Source organism: Tenrec ecaudatus, chromosome 3, assembly GCF_050624435.1.
Source record: "Tenrec ecaudatus isolate mTenEca1 chromosome 3, mTenEca1.hap1, whole genome shotgun sequence".
Lineage (NCBI taxonomy): Eukaryota > Metazoa > Chordata > Mammalia > Afrosoricida > Tenrecidae > Tenrec > Tenrec ecaudatus.
The window spans coordinates 44,845,937-44,867,267 of NC_134532.1; the positions used below are offsets into that span (position 1 = coordinate 44,845,937).

A 21,331-nucleotide genomic window follows, 5' to 3' on the forward strand; every position below is an offset into this window, starting at 1 on the left:
ACTTCCACTGAGATTTGCAACCTAACACACCTACAGGGCCAGTGCTACTCTGTCCCCTTGTGTCTTTGAGAGGAAATGACTCAATGGCAGTGATGATTTTTGGATGTGCTTTTGGAAGGACACTGCATTCTGGGTAAAATAAGGCATGTATAATTTTACTATACTAAATGGAGAGAACACATCACTTTATTGCATTTTTTAATAAATAGACAAAATGTTGGTAGAGACACTGTTACCATCTCAACTTTATAGGTGTGAAACTACAAATGAAATTCTTAAAATTTCAGCTGTGTATCCCTCAGAGACTCACCTCATGCTCTTTGTCCATGTTCTTTGAGCTTTTAGGGGAAAAAAACTAAGATTTTGAAGTAAGCTACTTCAGTGCTATAGGGTGAAATTTGTAAGATTTTCATATGAAAATATCAGAGGACAACTCTTCTTACCTAAAAGAATAGGTGAGCACAATGTCCCAATGGGGAATAAATCCTCAATTCTTCTATCCACCCATATTCCCATCATTGCATGTTTCCATTTTCTTAAAAATTCATAATATGTTCCATGTTCTATTTCCTTAGTTTAAAAAAGTCTTTGAAGATTAACGATTTGTAACAAAATTTACTCATCATGAGCTTCTGAGTTAACTTTTATGTCTTTAATTTAACTGACCCAACAGATAGATTATACAGTCCCCGTTAGCCTTAATTATTGGTACTTTTACCCACACTTGTGCCTCTGGTCTTGGGTCACAAGCCAGGTTTGTGATAAGACAGACTTTAAACTACTTTGTCGTTATGCTTCTTGCTTCTGCTGTCATATGTTTATTTCTCATTAAATAAAACTTTTAAATAACAGTCTTATACTTACTTAAAAATGACTTCATTATTCATGCTTAGATCTTTGAATATTTTTAGTTGTATGTCTGTGTGTGGCGGGTAGGGGACATGATCTGATACACGGATTGATTTTTTTTCACGTGGAAATCTAATTCTTTTTATTATTATTAGGGGCTCATACAACTCCCACCGCAATCCATACATATACATACATCAATTGTATAAAGCACATCTGTACATTCATTGCCTTCATCCTTTTCAATGCATTTGCTCTCCACCTAAGCCCCCTGCATCAGGTCCTCGCTTTTCCCCTCCCTCCCCGCTCCCCCCTTCCTCATGAGCCCTTGATAATCTACAAATTATTATTTTGTCATATTCTTGCCCTATCCGGCATCTCCCTTCACCCCCTTTTCTGTTGTCCGTCCCCCAGGGAGGAGGTCACATGTAGATCCTTGTAATCGGTTCCCCCTTTCCAACCCACTCACCCTCTACTCTCCTAGTATCACCCCTCACACCCTTGGTCCTGAAGGTATCATCCACCCTGTAACTCCAGCTCCTATATGCACCAGTGTACAACCTCTGCTCTATCCAGACTTGCAAGGTAGAATTTGGATCATGGTAGTGGGGGGTTGGGGGAAGGAGTAAACATTTAGGAACTGGAGGAAAGCTGTATTCTTCATCGGTGCTACGTTGCACCCTGACTGACTCATCTTCTCACCTAGACCCCTCTGTGAGGGGTTCTCCAGTGGCTGACAAACGGGCCTTGGATTTCCACTCTGCACCGCCCTCTTCATTCACTATGGTAAGGTTTGTTTTGTTTGTTTTTTATGATACCTTATACCTGATCCCTTTGACATCCCATGGTCGCATAGGCTGGTGTCCTTCTTCCATGTGGGCTTTGTTTCTTCCGATCCAGATGGCACCTGTCCACCCCCAAGCCTCCAAGAGCCCAGACACCATCCCCCCTGATAGCCGGGCACCATCAGCCCTCCTCACCACACCTGCTTATGCACCCATTTGTCCTCGGCGATAGTATCATGGAGGTGTGCAGCCAATGATACGATTTTCTGTTCTGTGATGCCTGATAACTGATCCCTTAGGAACCACGTGATCACACAGGCTGGTGTGTTCTTTCATGTGGGCTCCACTGCCCCCGAACCGGATGGCCGCCTGTCCATCCCCAAGCCTTCAAGACCCCAGACGCCAAACCCCCTCCACAGCCGGGCCCCATCAGCCCTCCTCACCACACCTACTTGTTCATGTGCTTTGGCTTCAGCAGTTGTGTCGGGAGGGCGAGCATCACAGAACGCCAATCCAATAAAAGAAAACATTCATGCATTGAGGGAGTGCTTGAGTAGAGGCTCAAGGTCCCTCCGCCACCCCAATACTAAACCTATAAAAATAGACACATAGATCTATTTCACCATCCTCATATATATATTTGCATATACACATCTTTGTCTAGACCTCTATAAATGCCCTTTGCCTCCCAGCTCCCTTCTCCACCTCCCTTGACTTTCCTCCTGCCACACTACCATGCTCCATCCCCACCAGGGCCACCGCTACACCTCTTCTTCACGTTACCTCACCCTTGATCACTCCCTAACAGGCCTGCCACTCCCCCCTCACCATCAATTTGGATCTCATGTTGTTCCCCCATCCCTGGAGCAGTCAACACCACCTCCCCGCCCCGTACCTTCCCCCAATCCCAAGTCCCTCCAGAAAGGCTGGTTCTGCCGTCCCCCCTCCAGACAGTTCATCCAACCCATCCCATCCAGACAGACTTATCTTTATGATGCACCTCCTGCGATCCTGCAGCGTTGAATTTCCCTCTAAGCAACTCTCCTTGGCTGGATTCTGCGGAGTCCTCCTGGTATGTGTCACTCCGTCGCCATCTTCCCGGAAGTCCCGGAAATCTAATTCTTACAGAATCATTTATTTAATGGTTACTTCACGTAAGAGGATTTAATACTCTTATATTAAATAAGTTTACCTCAGTTGTATAAGCATATAATTTTTACTTTAAAATTTACTCCATTGGTCTATATGGAGTTCCTCTGTGAAGGATTACACTCTATTCTGCTCACCAAATGACAGGTGATTCACACTCACCCAGAGGTGCCTGAGAGTAAAGTCTAGTGAATCACTTCCCAAAGATGCCTGGAAAGTAAGAGAAGGGACTGCATTTGTCTAAATGGTGAGATTCTGTTTTGCAGGAAACTGGAGGACAGTGGAATCCCCAATTATATTCATTGGTATATAGTATTTATTATGTATTTATTGCACATTGTTTTCCTGATTGATAGCCATACAGCTAAACTGAATAAGGAATGGTATATGTATTGAATGTTAAACATTAAATAATTTAACACTTTGTGAATGTAAAAAAACTATATTATTATTTTAGGTAATTACTTGACTAAACAGCATTAATCTAAACTTTCTGCACCTCACTGCATCAGAGATGCTGTTGGGTGCTTTTGTGTCAGCTTTAATCATGATGGTTCTGTGTACATCAGAAAAAATACATACACTGCCACATCTTGGACCGTCCCCACGTGTTCCTAGAGAACAATTTTGTAGCCACTCTCTGTGTATCTAATTAACTATTTTCATCTATTTTGCTGACACTCTGTCAAACAGGATGTCCTTCTCTAGGAACTGGATTCCCTGATCACAGGTTCAAAATATGTGAGAAGTCCCATTATTCTCAATTCTGTACAGCATTCTGAGATATTAGTCTGCAAATTCTCCCTCTTGTGACAAATTTGCTATTTTTTATCAAAGTTTCCTTCCATTGAATGTTTGCTTTTTTATGACTCCAAAGAGTAACTCCAACCACAAAGGTCATTACAGTTCCCCTGTTCCCTATGTTAGAGATCTCTCTCTGCCTGAAACACTTGTGTCTGCATAAACTGAGACCATGAGTAGCAAGCATCACTAATGAGATGTCACAAGTTCAGCCCCTGATGTCACCACATTAATTATCTCAGACATAGAAAATCAATCAGTCACTACTCACATTGCAGAGGGAGCAAAGCAGTCAGACATCTGACCCTTCAACAAGTTCTGATTAACAGATAGAATGATAATAACCATGACAATCTATATGCTAAGAAGGAAAATTGATCATATGGAATGCCAATGAAGGGTCAGGGTCACTTTTAATATTTGGACTGCAAACAGAGAATGCTAGTTTCTCCTATCAAGCTTGCAGTGAGGAGAAATTTAGAGAAAAACTGTCCAGGGGATGCTGAGAGCTAAGAGAGGAAGCCTTAATTCTAAAAGGTAATCCTCCCTGTCATTCATCTGTGCCTGTCTATGGCTTTGTGTCTGTGCTCAGTGGGTCTTGTGCGCCCCCTGCTGCGGGTGTCTCCCCTTCAGTGGAGGTTTGTGTCTGAGCTTACACTGACATCCCCTCACTGTGCTCCTTGCACAGTAATCCATGGCTGTGTCCTGAGTTTTGATGGAATTCAGCTGCAGGAAGAACTGATTCCTAATAGTGTGTCTCTGGTGATGGAGAGTTGGCTTTGGAAGGATGGGTTATAACTTGTACTACCCTCATAGCATATTACTCACATCCGCTGCAGTCCCTTTTCTGAGGTCTGGCAGATCCAGTTCCAGCAGGAAATACTGGTGATGGAGAAAACTGAGACAGTGCAGGTGAGGGACTGCTTTTGGGAGGGCTTCACCTGTCCTGGTCTCCACTGCTGAGGCTGCACTCCTGTAAATAAAGATAATTGGTCTCTGTCAATTACTTGCAGTTACAACCATCCCTATAGACCCAGGTCAGATATCTGAATCTCCCACCTTAGGGAACTGTCACCTGGCACAGGAGAACAGAGCAATATCATCTTTAGACCACAGCTCTGCTTTGCCAAGAGACCTAGAGTTCTGCTGAAGAGAACTGACAACCTTCAGTGCCCAAGAGTGAAATTTTAACCTAGTGCCTGAAGAATGATTTGCATGTGTGAGTTTTAAAAGTTTGGCATTGAATAAGGAAGACCCAAAAAATCTATCCATTTGAATTGTGGTCCTGAAGAGGAAAGTTGAAAGTACTGGGAACTGCTCAAAGGACAAACTGTCTAACTTGGAGTGAAGTGAAGGGGTATGGAAAGAAGAAGGCCTTCAAGGAACTGGACTGACAGTGTCTACAACAATGGGCTGAAGCATGGGGACAATTGTAAAGAAAGCGCAGGAGCGTGCTGTGTTTTGTTCTGTTGTGTACAGTTCGCTATGGGGTTGTAACCAGCTGGATGGCAGGTAACAACAACAAATGGGTGATGGCTGTGGTTGAGTCATTTGAATGACAGAAAGCATGCTGGCTGGGAAGTAGGTTGACCATAATGCAGAGCCGTGTGTAAGCAGAATGGTCACAAATGTGATACCGTGTCTGTAAACATTTGTTTAGGATCTGATCCTGTGATTGCAGAAAGGTAATGAGTCAAGAGGTAGTACAGTGGAGAGGTCTGACTAGAAGATCTTCCAGGCCAGTTAGTAGCAGAGAATCTGATGGCAGGGATTCTGGCACCTGAGCTACCCAATGTAGATAGCAGGTAAGGGCTGAGAAATCTGCTATCCACTGCCTGTGAGCTAGGTCACATAGCAGTAGAGAGGTTGCTAGTGCAGAGACCGAATGCAGAAATGCTGTACCAACCTGGAGTTAGACCAGTGAGCAGCAGAGAGACCCCACTGGTAGAAAACTGTCCAATGCTCTGATCAAGAATTGTATCAACAGGGAATATTTCTGTTCCAAGGTTTATCTGCTTCGAAAGCTCCCCTGGTTAGCAAACTACATACAATTTGTATCTTGTTACTTTCAAATTATTATTTTTCTTTTAAAAAATATATTTTCTGGGGGCTCTTACATCTCTTATCACAATCCATATGTTCCTCAAATGTGTCAAGCACATTTACACAAATGCTACCATCATCATTTTCAAAGGATTCTCTTACCACTTGAGCCCCTGATTTCAAATTAATTTTCATCCCAATGTATAACCCGTTTCCAGCCTCCAATTAACTACATACCTGTGAGTGTGGTGTGAGTCTGTACAGCTAGTGGATGGAGTTGTCAGACCCAGCTGAGCAGGGAGTGAAGTACAGAGAACTGTTGGGTTTAGAAATAGTAAAGGAGTTGGAGAACAGTAGTGGTATATCTGACCTCCAGCTTATAGTAATCACCTTTATGCTGATTGCAAATCTATTCCATTGTGAATTACTCAAATAATTAAACTACATCATAAATGCATGTGTCCCCACAGGTTATTACAAATTCCTTAAATGTTTTTGAGTTTTTATTCCTAAATAAATTAGCAATAACTTGATGGCACTACTTTGTGACGATTTAAAAATACAAACCTTAAAATTTACAATCCAGTTTTTTATTTATATTGATCCCATTTCATGTGTTAGCTAGACATGTGTTACCACCCTACCAAATTGAACATCAGAGATAATGACCAAGACTTCCTGTTTTATAGCTATGACTATATAATGAGAAATGTAAAGTATAATGAGAATTGTGTATGTGCGTGCATATATATACATATATGTTGAAAAAAAATATATGAAAATCCGTGAAATCAACATTTAAATGATCCCAGACAATAAAATTTCAAAACTAGTTGATATTACACAGCAGAAAGATTGTATATATATTTGAAAGTGAGTGACTAACCTCATGAACCCGTGTGGAGTGATGGATTGCTTTTATATGGCCTTTCTGTCCACTGCTTTGTCTTTCCCAATAAAAGAATGGGTAAGGCTATGCAAATAGGGTGTATGAAATTAGAACAAGTGGGGGGGGACGACACACACACGCACACCCACACACAACCCCCCCCCTTTTACTCTTTTACGGAAAGTAACACACATGCTTGCATTTTGTACGGATAGGATCTAAGCATGGCGGCCTTCAGCAAGTCTGTGAAGGGCGGGGCCGGAAGTGATTGTATTTGGGCCTTTTGCGGCCGCCGTAGTCACGCGCTGCGTTCCCGTCGCGCCGCGAGCTGCGGCGGGAGTTTGAGGAGGGTCCTGCGCACCGGCGGGGCGGTGGAGCCTTTGGGAAGTAAGTGTAAGTTGTCGGGACGACGGTGAGAGGAGAACAAGTGCGTTTCTGTCTCTGAAACAGGGCGAGCGACGCGCGGACGTGCGGCGTCAGGACCCGGGCTTCTGAGGGCGAGGTGGAGCAGAGGAGGTCAGTGGGCAGCAGGCGGGAGCTATGTTTTCTGGCGACCGACGGGAAAGCGCCCACGCACAATCGCTAGGCTGTTCTGCCCGTCAGGGCCAGAGGGCTTTGCGCCTCTCCCTGAACGACAGAATTCACTGGGTGGACAACCGTTTATAATTATATTAGAGCTTCTTAAATTCTGAGCGCTCCAATTTGCAAAAAGTGGTGGCCTCCTTGGTTACAGATTAGGCTGCTGACTGCAAGGTCAGCAGTTCAGAAATACAAGCCACTCCTGTACAGAAAAGCTCTCGGGAACCCACCCGGGGCAGGTCCAACTGCTCCTAAAGGGTCGCTATAATCGGAATCCACTCGATGGCAGTCAGTGGGGTTTTAGGTTTGGGTTGCTGGTGACAGTGATAACTCAGTGTCCATTTGCTGCGTCCTCACTTCGATTAAGCCGCCATTAAATTCTCTCTGATCATTAACCAAGGATATAGATCATCTCCCCCTCCGGGAGAATGCATGAGAAAGTACATTGCCTGCACTCCTCTGCAGCCAGCCCTCTCCTAGCGCCTGCCTCGGTGTATGCCTGTTGGAGGTCACATTACTGAGCACAGAACAAGGGACATTGTCGAGTCTTGCCTTGACTGGCTTTGTATAAAGGTCCTGGACCAGTCTTGTAAGTTCTTCTATTGAATAAGGTACATGTCCTAGTCATGGTCCCTTTCCTGCTTCTGAAGTCCCACCGGTACCTGTGATGTATGGATCTGCCACCAGTCATGATCTGTGACATGCCTTTTGTTCTATGCCCTGTTATCCAGGGTCCAGGCTGTGAATCCTCAGGTGTTATTTTGACCTCGTGCTAGTGGTCTCCCTGATCCATCGGTGTGTGTGTGTCTTTTGTTTTCTCTTAAAGTTCAGTAAATGTTCTCCTTAAATTATATTTGACATAGGGGTAACTTTTGTACCCTAACACACAATTTGGATCCTAAATGACTCAAGATACAGTTCAACTTTGGGACAGCATCTTGACAGCCATACCTGCAGCTAAAGTGCGGCCCTGCAGCCCCTTGGCTTCTGTCCTGAATGGGCAAGTGTTACAAAGGTCTTTTAGTTCTGCAGAGAAGTGCCCACTCTGTCCCTTAGCCTCTCAGACCTCTGTGTACGTTGGCAGATCTGGTTCCCCAGATAAATACTCAGATGTACACCACTTCATGTATTAACCTCCTGCCCAGAGGCACTCAGCTCTCTTGTTCTGTGGTCTGGGAATTGCACTGCTCTGTTTCAGTCTCTTGGTTCTGCTGCCACCATGTCTCTGTTGCTGCTTCTCCCCATCACTTCCTCTCTTGTGCCACAGCTGTCTGTCTGCTGGATTCAAGAGTTTCAGTACAAGAATCTGAGTTTCAAAGGCCCCTACTCCTGGTTCTTTCTCTCTCTCTTTTTTTGATGGTAGTGAGATCCCAATTTCTGTCTAAAAAATGTCTCAATTAAACCTAACAGGATGTCCAATGTGACCCATCTCCAGGTTGGGTTTTCAGGCAGCTTACTTGCATAGCCCCAAGTCTCAAGGGTACCAATCTATTGTTTGGCAATTTTCACAATTCTCTTAAACCAAAAAAACCAAACTCACTGCCATCAAGTTAACACTGACTCATAGCGAGCCTGTATGACAGGGTACAACTGCCCCACGTGGGTTTCCAAGACTGTCACTCTTTAGTGGACTAGAAAGCCATGTCACTTGTGAAAGAAGAAATCCCCATCTTTCGTTCTAGGAGAAATTGGTGGTTTCCAACTGCTGACCTTGCTGTGAGAAGCCCAACAGTAACCACTGTGCCACCAGATCTCCTTTTCCTCATTCACATTGTTGGATGACACACCCACCTAAGCATTTGGAAGGAGTTAAGGGGCCATCTCTAGAAAGACGTACAGGTAAACTAACTGCATTGGGTTACTGCAAATAATACTACAATTAAAATGTCATTTGTCTTGGAGTTCAAAAGTGCACTCACTATGGGGGGATATTTACTTCTTCATTCTTATATACATACATGTATATAGATTTTAAACTAATAGATGATGTATAAGTGTTTAATTTGGAGCCCTGGTTTTGACATGTGTTAAGTGTTGGATTGCTATCCTCAAGGTTAGAGGTACAAACTCATCAGCTGCCTGCCGTGGCTTTCTAGTCTCAGAAACTATAGAACAGTTCTCCTCTGTCCTATCGGTGCTTATATGTGTAACTCTCCTTGATGGTGACTTTGAAAGTGTTTCTAAAGTGATTGTACAATTTACAGCTCCTGTAGAAAAATAGCATTCCGTTTATAATAGTTCTTTATATAGCCCATTTCAAACTTTCCAGATGCTTTAATTAACACCATCATCATAAAGGTTCATTGATTTGTCATTCTCCTTGACAGTCCCACAGTAAGGAATTGATAGTCCATGTGCTTTGAGGTAGCGGTCCAGGTTTATTGTTTCTTCTTTTTGACATGTGTATTTGGTTGTCCAATCTCTATTTATTATAAAGTCATCTTTTACTCATAGGTCTGAAAATTATGAGTTTTAGCTTTTATTGCTCATGGTGTTAACATGTTTTCCGTCACTCAGTAGGAGACCGTTAACAGTATTGGGGACTGTGTTAAGAAGATGGACAGGAACACTTACAGCATCTGGACCTAAACTACTCACATTGTATCCTCCCATCAGCCTGCAGGAGGAAGAAGTGCCTGGTTTGGGTATTATTATTTCTGGGATGTCCTCCTGAGAGACTGAAATTCGTGAGCATCATTGGAGCTGATACAGATAAGACAAACATAGAACATCCCAGTTCCTGGCAATGTTACAAGGACCAAAGAAAATGACCAAGGCTCAGGTAATTCTGATGCGTTTTATCCTTTTCTGTATTTCCTACTGGAAGTGCAGAACCTGTATAATAACTGATTCGGTTCCTTGGAAAGTGGAAATTTGAAATAGTAGAAGTTAGAGATGAACTTTGACTTTGACTTCAACATTGGGATGGAGAAGATTAGGAATATGTTGATCACAGGAATAACACTAAACTACTGACATTGAACATAATACATCACTACGGATTCTTTGGGTGATATGAGCTTTCAACTGATAATTCATTATTCTATGGGCAATCCATGAGAATCATTCAAATTTAACACTATGCTTTGTTTTTAAGGAGAAATAAGATCACTTCTTTAGGAAAGTCCATTATTCCATGGGTTTTTTGTCTGAGTAAGTTTCTTTAATGTTTCTTTCTGAAGGTGGTATTAAATAGTCTCCCAAACTGCAGCATTCTCATTAATGCATCTGAATGGGCCTTGTAGCAATACTAATTTAAAAATGGGTGTCAGCTTTTCACCTCCTCTAATTCTAGATGTAGGAGAGAGAATCAACTATCAGCTTCAGCCCTGATTCATGTGAACTTAAACATACATGTACTCTCCAATGGTTTTCCAGTTCTAACAGCAGTTATCTTTACCACAGTTATCTCCTTCTCAGTTCATTAATTTTTTGCAGTGGCCACATATAAATTACAGTCCAGTCATAGGTACAAGTTTTATTAAGTAACAAAATGTAACTTGCTATCAGAATCAATAGGATAGACATTGGGATTCATATTAAGGAAACATGTAGGCAGATTTGCTCCTCTTCAGAGCAGGCCTGTTCTTTCTGCCCCTCTCAGCCATTGTGCCTTCTCAATATAGGCTCATTTCTTAGTTCCATCTTTACAGTCTCTTCTCAGTTCCTTGGTGATATGGTCCTCTTGATCTTGCCTGCCTGTCCGACAATCTTGGCTGAAAAGCTCTTTGTGGATCTCTCACCATTGGCTCTGTCACTGTGTCCCATCTGCCCTGGTCATTATCTTCATTGGTATATCTCTTGCTCCATGAATATTACAGTTCATTTTGCAGGACCAGCAGTAGACCTGTCCCTATGAGGTAGAGGTTCAGGATGTTCCATGATTTGCCCTGCAGTATCTCGCAAAACTAAATAGCCACCAAGTAAATAACTCTTCAAGATGTGGAAGCTGGTGAGACCCAAATCCATAGGTCAGTTATCACTCTGGAGCAGTGGTTCTCAACCTTCCTAATACGGTAACCTTTTAATACAGTTCCTTACGTTGTGACCCCCAATCATAAAATTATTTTCCTTCCTTCTTCATAAGAGTAATTTTGCTGCTGTTAGGAATCATAATGTAAACAGGACGTGTTTTCATTGTTACAAATTGACCATAATTAAAGCATAGTGTTTAATCACAAAACAAGATGTAATTAGATATTGTGAAATATTTGTTTCTAATGACAAATAAATGAAATTTTGTTTTGAAGCAATGTGTAGTATGGGTAATAGTCTTCACACCCGGTACTCATATGTGGGAGTATCTGCACGTGGGTGGACCTGCCTGGATACAGATAGAGGAGCGGTGTTTTGGTTCCTAAGACATTGGAAATATGTGTTTTCTGATGGTCTTAGGTGGCCCCTGTGAACGTGCCATTTGATCCCCAAAGGGGTTGAGACCCATAGATTGAGAACCACTGGTCTGGTGGATTCACCTCATTGATGTGTTTACAAAGGCTGATGAACCAGATCATCAGGTGAGACCACAGTCCACTGCCTCACAAAGTGAAGTTGTTGAATCTGGTCAGATAATAGGTTGCAGGCTGAGGAACCCAAATGGGAAGGTCACATAGCAGGCTTTTGGTTCACAGAGTGGTGGAAACTCTGAAATTAGGTCACACAGGTGACTCCCAGTTACAGGGATGTCAAGGAAATGGCTCCTGCATTTCTGGAAGCTGGAAAATTCCCAATTCAAGAGTTCAGGCTGAACCATGTGCCTGCAAGAGCTAACAAAACCAAACCAGCAGGTCAGATGACAGGCCAATATTCCACTGTCTCTTCTCAACCATGCCTGCAGGCAGTTCTCTCTATCCCGCCCCTCACTCTTTCTGTCTCTGCATCTTGACATGATGGCTTCTTGGGCCCATCTAGCACCTTTCCCGCCTAGGCAAGATTAGAATGGCAACAGAACTAGGAGAGGCCCATTGGAGAGCATATAGTGAAAGATGGGAGGTCCAAGAGGACATTGTAATTAAAGTTAAGGCAATACTCTCCAAAGGTGGCTGAGAAGAATTTGTCCGAAGGTAGGCAAGAGGACCTTGTTCTAAAGTGGCCTTTAGGAGTATAGAACGTTATTCTGCACTCAGGAAGGTAGATATTGCCTATAAACTTTCTGTTCTTGGTCCTGAGTTATAGCATCTTGTTCCTGATCCTGAGTTGTACCTTGTTCATTAATAAATCACTTTTATCTATGAGTTTTGTGTGGCCATAGCAAAGGATTAATAAACCCAGAAGAGAGACAATGCTGTGGGCAGAATGACTTATGTAAGAATTGACAACAAATTTTGGACAACTGAGGTATCTTTGAACTTCCATCATAGGGATCAGTTCTGAATTGAGCCGGATAGCTGTCAGCACTGAAGGTATAGAACATCTCATAATGGAGATGCTGTTAGGACTCCTAATTCCATTTCACATATACTGTTAACTTGCTTGTTAACATAAACAGGTCTGTGTTTATCTACTGTGTGTGAGTATAAATCTGAGCTCTTTCTAGATCATTCAGATAATTTCACTTCTGAAAATTCTAGTTTTATGAGTGGGTGCATTATTGTTGGGGCATGGGTGGCCCCAATACTCAAACGGGTCCTCAGGAGCAACTTTGTGATTGTGGAAAATATTAAAGATAAGACAGACAACAGGCACAGGGACTCCTCTTCCCATGTCAAAACTGAGAGGGAATGTATTTTCCAATGGGTATAAAAAAGGGGCTTATAAATCTCTCATAAGTCAAGTACATGTTACAGTTAACTTATATAGTCAATGGGTAATATAAGCAGGTAACAATTAAAAAATGGAGGTGAGTCGCCACTTTGACCTAGTGGTAGCTGACCTCAAACCTTCCACCCCCACTCCCAAACCTTCCCAGGTTTTGCTACAATTATGGATTGTTTGCTATAGAACAAGATTGCTCTTATCTACAGACAGCCTTCAGGCATAGCGACTTATCCAGAGACAGAAATGAGGAATCTACTATGGTAGCTCCTTTAAGACTGCTCCGTAATGGAGTGCTTTTGCAGGGGGCACTTTATTTGGCCTGAAGAACGTGTATTGAAACCATTTTTATCTCAGAACAATGAGATCTTTCTCAAAATAGGGCTAGTTTTTTGTGCCCGTGGTTGCAAGTTTAGCAATAAGTTCAAATAGTTTCTCCCAACCTTCAGTTTACCACAAATTATGGAATGCACTATCACAGAATAGTTTTTATTACTCTCTTGCTTTCTTTATTGTAAGATACACTCTCTTAAATCTTCAAATGGAAAATACCTCATTAAATAGTCTCCTCTTTCTACAGGAATCACTGACATTCGATGATGTGGCTGTAAAGTTCACCTGGGAGGAATGGCAGCTCCTGAACTCTGCTCAGAAGACCCTGTATCAGGATGTGATGTTGGACAACTATTGCAAATTGGTTTGCATTGGTGAGGAGAATTCCCACCTTACGTATTAAAATCTTTGCAGTGTCTGTAGTGAACTCAAGAGGTAGATTCTCATTGCATCCTCTGGTCCTAGGTTAGAGGGTGCAGTCTAATACACTTGAATGAACACCCTTTGCTTTGTTGCTTTGAATATTATTTCCCCAGAAATACACCACTACAGGCTTCACAAACCTATGTTTAATTTTTGTGTGTCTAATATTTTGCAATTTATTATGAATTGGTTATTTTGTTGTCAACCCAGAAGCTTTGTCTCAATTGGAACAAGAACAACTGTGGTCTGTGTGAGAAAAAAGCTGTAGTGGAAGTTTTTCAGGTGTGTGAGCAAAAAACCTTAAGGGGAATTTTCTGGGGGAGTTGATTCAACTGGCATAAGGCCTCGCATCCATGATAGGTGTCAGATCATACACTGAAACTCCGTGCTTCAATGTGAGTCCTCACTTTCCATAGATGTACAGAGAAAAACTCCTCTAGCTCTGTGAGATTAGATTTCCATTGATTTGTATGTTTGGTTCCACAATTTTCTTTCTTGGAGATTCCCAAACCTTTCCCTTTTTTATGTTCTCCCACCTTACTATGAAAGTCTTAACTTGCAAGCTTCTCTCCAAACAGAGAACTTTTAATTCTTTTTTTTTTTTAGAACATTTAATTCTTAACCATCCTCCAAATACAGCACATTCCTCCCCCATTGAATAAGAATGGATTTCCCTTTGTAGTATCTCTCCACCCCCAGCTTGGAGCTCCTGCCATAAACGGGTCTCTCTTGTGCTTCCTTTGCTTCCCCACTTGGATTTTCCCTTAAGTTTCTCATTTCCATTTGCTCATTTGTTCTCCTGTCCCTTTAAAGTTTTCTTTATTCTTTCCTTTTTCGAATAGAGATGGTCAAATTGCCTTCACTGTTGGGATTTCTTAACATACACATTTCTCTATATTTTACTCCTTTTGATGCAACACGTTTATGACTTGTGTTATTTTAAGGTATTTAAGGCCATCTTCCCAGCAGAAAAGTTATCAATGTAGGCTATCCCTTACCATTCTACCTTCAATGTTTTTCCACCTGTGAGATTATCTTTAAAGTTGTTTACTCCTCTGATAATTTTGTCAGTGAAAATGAGACATTTTAAAAATCCTGTATTCTTGGTTCTGTCATTAAATGCATGTCTGTAATTTCAGTCTGCAAAAGTCAGGTCAAATTTTGAATATATTTTTAAATCATTCTATTGGGAGCTCTTATACATATCAGAACATTCCATAGTTAAATCACATCCAGCAGCATTTTACAACAGATACCACAATCAGTTTCAAAACAATTTCTTCTTGAAGTTCTTGATATCAACTCCCCTTTATCAACCGCACCCCACCCCTTAAATTTCCTTTTTGTGGAAAACAGAACCTGGATAATAGACTAAACAGGTTCCCTTTGTTGCTGTCACTCTAGGAGTCAACTGTTTCTTTGTCTCTTAAATGCCTTCTGGATGAGTGCTAAGGGATAGTTGTGTAATTGAACCACAGCTCTAAAAAGGCAGACAAAAGCATGTAGGCACTCGCCACCTCCTTGATGCCTGGTCTGAGTGGGATAGAGAAAGAGACTGTATTCTATCACCAATTTACATAGTCTAGGGCCATGCAAGCCATCCCCCCACCCCAAAACAGGTGTCTCCCTTCCCCCAACCATATATAAACCAGTTTACTATCCAAACTTACACACACATACATACCTAACAAGGTGGTCAGTGTCTGACCATGGAGGTCCCTGAACTAGTTGGTTGAGTTACTTAGCCCCAGTGCTGAGAGCAGATAGAGGGGAGTGACTTATTCCTTGAACAGGGAGAACAATAACACTTCTGTTCTTACAGAAAAAACTGGGGGCTGCTCGTGATTAGCCATGCACTTTTATGAGATATCATTAAGGTATCACTTTAATGGGAGGATATTGTGAGGATGATGGTGATGAAGTTTAATAGAAAAATTATGACTGCGAGTCTTCTGTAGCCCACCGATGCGAAGGCTCCCTCCACCCAGAATCCTGGTCTTACAGGCTTCTTTAATTTTGACAATAACGAATTTGTCTGCTTCTATTCTCTTCCTGGTCCTCAATTCCCACAGCTTGATACTTGTCATGAAGTGTTCTCCTAAAAGAATCAGTCTATCCCAGATTCATATTTTGCCCATTTTGTTGTATATGCCTGCTGAAGGCTTGCATGCCTTGCTACTGTATAAATTCACTGTTAAATGAACTCGATCACTTATTTGGCATTGCAGATGAGGCCTCAGTACCCTGTCTTTGCTGTCTGCTTCGTCTTCCTTAATTTCACATGCTGCTCCTAAGGACTCCTTTGACTATGGGGCTTGATCCCACACTTTGTTTGATTTAACACTTGGTGAAAAAATTTAAATAACACTTGCAGTAACTGGTTTTGCAGGCACATAACTCTTAACCTACCACTGACAACATTGAACTTCAGGAAAGATTTTGTAATGTGTTTTTTGATGTTGAATACAACACTAGTCTTCTTGAATTTGTCAATCTCAACCATATAAACCACTTGATTCTCTAATTAAAATGGCTACAACTTAATGTCCAATAATACATATACTGTAAGCATTTGAACATTTCATTTTGCTTTTGACAACTTAAAATTATTCTTGATAATACTTCATAAATTTCATCTTCTAGTTATTTTCACTCATTTTCATTGATGCCATGTCACCCACTGAAGGTCCCCAAAGCGTTACTCCATTCACATCATTGCTGTTGACTGTACTTTGAGAAGTTAGTACTTCTAAAATGTTATTCTGGTGCCAGTAAACCCAAGGGGCTCATGTTCTAGAAGTAAATTACCAGTTCCTGCTCCCAGTCTGTCTTTCTGGATATTCCACTAAGACCTGGGCACCATGGTTGATCCTGCTTGAATTTGAAATACTGGGTGGCATTGCTTCCAACATCACAGCAACATGCAAGACACCACAGGACACTGGAAATTGAGTTTTGTAAGCTAGAGTGTAGGCTCTCCATTAACATAAGGAATATCTTTGTGTACTGTAATAACTTTCATATATACTTATAAAATTTTTTCTCCTAACTAGAACAGTCTCCATTTTTCACATTCCCAACTTTGTCTAGTACTCAGCTGTCTTCCATTAAAGATTGGTAGAATGAATATCTGACGTCTAGCAACTGAAATTAGCAATCCTTACCACCCCTATGGTCTAGGGGTCTCAGTGTCATGCTTGTGTTACGTTCTTTGTATATTTTCTTGGGCATATTTAAGCAACTACTAAATATCGGTTCATTCATCATTTTCATATTTAACCCGGTTTCTACAGTAACTGTTTTTACAATTTGGATTGTTTACACAATTACATTTGTAATGGTGGGCAAGAAGCATTAAGCATAGTATTTTATTGACATTCATATGAGCATTGTCACTAAAGATCTACCTTGCATCAATGCATGTTTTTAGGTTCCATTGTAAATCGAGATGATGAAAAGATTCAATGTTCTGTTCTTTTACAGAGATCCAAAATGTTGATGATCATGCGCTGCAGCACTCGCAACATAAAAGAAATCTGGACAAAACCAAAAAATGCTATAAATTTAATACATTGGAAAATATTTTTCATCACAAAAATAATTTTCCTCAACAGGAAAATTATGAGATATTTGGCTTACATGAAAAAAATAGAATTAGTTTTAATCATTCTTGCATTAAATCTGAAGAATAGCAGCAAAATAAAGAAGTCAGTTGTGCTCAATGGGGATGAGAAACCTTTTCTTGAAATTGAACAAGAGCAATTTTGTACTGGAATGAAATTCTCAGAGTGTGAAAAATCCAGTGGTATGAAGTCACAATGCATTCAGCATCGGGAATCTGACAAAATTGAGAAACCACACATAGGTGATAAATGTGGGAAAACCTTCATCAAGGAGTCTATCCTCTGTGAGCATCAGTTCATTCATATAATAGATAAGAATTATGAATGCAGTCAGTGTGGGCAAGAATTCGACAAAGTATTCAAACTCACTGCACATTATCGAACAACTGATAAAGGAAAAAAACCATATAACTGCTTGGAACGTGGCCAAGCTTTTCATAGAAAATCATACCTCAAGAAATAATGAGAATTCGCATGTGGCAGGGATGCCCTGTGTATGCAGTGAATGTGGGAAAGGCTTCACTACTAACAGTGATCTCATTGCTCATCAGCGAACTCATGCTGGAGAGAAATCCTATGAATGTGGCAAAGGCTTTATTCAGATAGCACATCTCAAAACTCATCTACGAACTCATAATGGAGAAACCCCTTATGTATGTGATGAGTGTGGTAAAGCTTTCAGCCAGAAGCGATACCTTAGAGCACATCAGATGTGTCACACAGGAAAGAAACCCCATGTATGTGGTGAATGTGGGAAAGCCTTTGTCAGGAAGTATGTTCTCACTAGTCATCAGCGAAATCATACTGGAGAGAAACCCCATGTATGTGGTCAATGTGGAAAAGCTTTCATCTGGAAGGATGAGCTCACTGTTCATCAGCGAACTCATACTGGAGAAAAACCTTATGTATGTGGTGAGTGTGGTAAAGGTTTCAGCAGTAAACATTGCCTTAAAGCACATCAGACATTCCATACAGGAAGGAAACCCTGTGTATGTGGTAAATGTGGAAATGCCTTTACCTGGAAGAATATTCTTACTGATCATTAGCGAACTCATACTGGAGAGAAGCCCTATGTATGTGGTGAATGTGGAAAAGCCTTTACCTGGAAGAAGGGCCTCACTGTTCATCAGCATACTCATACTGGGGAGAAACCCCATGCATGTGGTGAATGTGGAAAAATCTTTATCAGGAAGAGTGAGCTCACTGTTCATCAGCGTACTCATACTGGGGAGAAACCCCATATATGTAGTGAATGTGGAAAAGCCTTTATCACAAAATATGTTCTCACTCTTCATCAGCGAACTCATACTGGAGAGAAACCCCATGTATGTGGTGAATGTGGAAAAGCCTTTATCCAGACATCACATCTCAAAACTCATCTACGCATTCATTCTGATTAAAAACCTTATATATATGGTGATGGTGGTAAATCTTTCAGCCAGAAACTGTGCCTTACAATACATCAGATTTTTCACACATGAAGACCTTTAAATGTGGAATATCTAATATGCAGAAGTCAAGTATAATTCAACATGAGAAAATTCTTAATGAGAAAACCTTTCAATGGGGCAAGTGTAACAAATCTTCCAAAACAAAGAGGTACTAGGGCTTGGTCTGGGCTGATTGCGGGACCAGATAATTGTAACTTACCATGTGACTACACATTCTCTGAGGGCTGTCACTTTACTGACATGGCCCACTGTTGTGGGGAGAGGGTCTTCCAAAGTTCTGCACAGCGCATGGGCACCTCCTTGCTCTTCAGGCTTTCAGTACCCAAACGAGAGCTGAATTTGGTGTTCCTGGATCACAGCTATGCCAAGCAGCAGAGTGCCCTCCCGGATGCCAGTAGTGTCCACTCCATCTGCATGCTCTTTGTTACCACCCAGACACAGCACAACAGTATCATAAAATAAGACTGGAGAAAATAGAAGATGTATGGGAACAATTAGTTCAGAGGATGAATGGACTACAGCAAACCTCAGTCTCCACGACCCTGAGACAAGAAGAACTAAGTGGTACCCAGCTACCACTGCTAATTACTCTGAAGAGGATCTCAAAAGAGGGTCCTTGTTAGACTGGGAGAACAAAGTGGAACAAAACTCAGTATCATAAAACAGACCAGACTTACTGGTCTGATGGAAAGTAGTGGAATACCAAGACTATAGCCCTTCACTCCTAAAACTGTCCTCACTCCTCTGACCCAGGTTTAAACCCAACAATGTACAGGCTTGGAGGGGAAGAATAACATTCAAGAGGTATACACTCCTTAAAAAAATCAATCATTCCAAATAAAAAGGACAGCATTTGCTTATGGATAAAAAATCTTAAAAGCAGGACAGAACAGAAAAGAAGGATGAATAATGATGGTAAAACACAGGGAGGGCGAAAGTGGGGAGCGTGCTGGTACATCTTGGGGATTGCAATCTACATAGGAAGTTTTGAATGGAAAACCAATTTACTCTCTAAAGTTTTTTTAAAAATTAAGAGTTCATGTCTCATCAATTATTTCTTGTAGGATAGTCCCATGTAGCTGTAGTGCGTGTGGGTAAACTTTTACCAGTGTTCTTGACATAAACACACGACAGTGAAAAGGCTTAAGTTCAGTCAAGATGGGAAAACTCTCCACAGGGAATCACTTGACATCACATAACACTGATCGCATGCAGGAGGAAAGCTCTGGCAATATAGTGACTGCAAATTTTTTGGCCTCATCTGTCAGTAAACTACATTAGGATTCTAACTGACATAGTTCTGGTTTGGGATTTGTATAGCAGACACCTCATGAATACATGAAACGTTACCATGCATATGCTTTTGGTGACTGACAGTGCCTCCAGTATCCAATTACATTTTATTTTATGTTCCAGAAAGCCCATAGGATAAACTGTGATGTAATAATTGGACAAAAGGGTTGAACAAAATGTCTGCCACATTGTTTGAATACAATGTAAATCCTGCAGGAAACCACATGAGTACAGAGACTGGGAAAGCTGATGGACTCATCCTGTGTGCATATGTACCAAGTCCAATGTCTGATTTTACATTTGATCTCTCTTGACCCATGTTAATTCCGTTAATTGGAGAGATACTGTACTATTAAACAAGAATGTGAATGGCCTTGTTGTCATGCAGAATTCTTTGGAAAGTGGATGATTGCAGATGCAGTTAAGGTAAAATATAAACCTTTATCCTTTGAGATCCTTTTTGACTCATTTAAAATATGTAGTGTTTAATATTCCTTTTTGATGGACATTTATCTTTTTTCCTTTGTTGTTTTTAAAAATATATTCCTCGGTATAAGACTTCCATGATGTCTACTAGTGGTATTGCTGGTTTATATGGGATTTCAAGTACTGGTTGTTTTAAGTAGTGAGATGGTTTTTCACAGTGGCTGCATGGTACTTGTGTGTGTCTGTATGTATTTATAAGTCCACCAGCAGTATATATGACTCCCAATCCTTCCATATCCGCCAGCATTTGTCGTTTTGCTTCTTTGGTTTTGGCTGGAATTACGTGTTAAGTGCTCTCATTGTGGTTTGAATTTGCATCTCACTGAAGGCTAGTGATCATGGGCATTTTTTTTACATCTGTTAATCATTTGTCCTTCATTTTTAGTGAACTGTGTTCATATCTTTTCACATTACTTGATTGGGTCTCTTGTTATTTTCTTTTTGAGATGTTGTAAAATTCTGTATATTTTCTTAATCAGCCCTTTGTCTGATGTGTCTTTGGTTAAAAATAAATAAACGTTTTCCTAATCCGTGGGCTCCCATTTCACTCTTCTAATGCTGTCTTTTGATGCGCATAAGTGGTGTGATTTCATTTATGTCTAAATTGGGAGACTATTCTAGCCAGTGAGCTCTGGGAAGATCCATGTGTCTCCGAAAGCCAGTTTGGCAGTCGAGGGGCTGAGGGTATTACGTTTCTTTCAGTGGGTAAGCAGGGAGAGGCTGAGGACTCGACTCTCCTTTTACAAAGGCTAAGGCAAGTTAATTTTTCCTAGCTTTTGGAGGGGAAAAGCTAAAAAGGGTTGGTCTTTTTATGCTGGTTGGTGCCTCTTTCAGGGACTGAACTTGGACATTGTTAGGGGCCTCACTATGGAT

At 41.2% G+C, this 21,331-nt stretch overlaps 1 long non-coding RNA gene across 1 annotated transcript; it reads left to right on the plus strand.

Annotated features, from left to right (window-relative positions):
• Positions 1 to 6,844: 6,844 nt before the first annotated feature.
• LOC142442571 (uncharacterized) lies at positions 6,845 to 20,963 on the plus strand. Its single transcript, XR_012783439.1, has 5 exons — positions 6,845 to 7,032; positions 8,778 to 8,934; positions 9,712 to 9,877; positions 13,430 to 13,556; positions 17,089 to 20,963. It is a non-coding gene; the product is annotated as an uncharacterized LOC142442571 (long non-coding RNA).
• Positions 20,964 to 21,331: the final 368 nt, after the last annotated feature.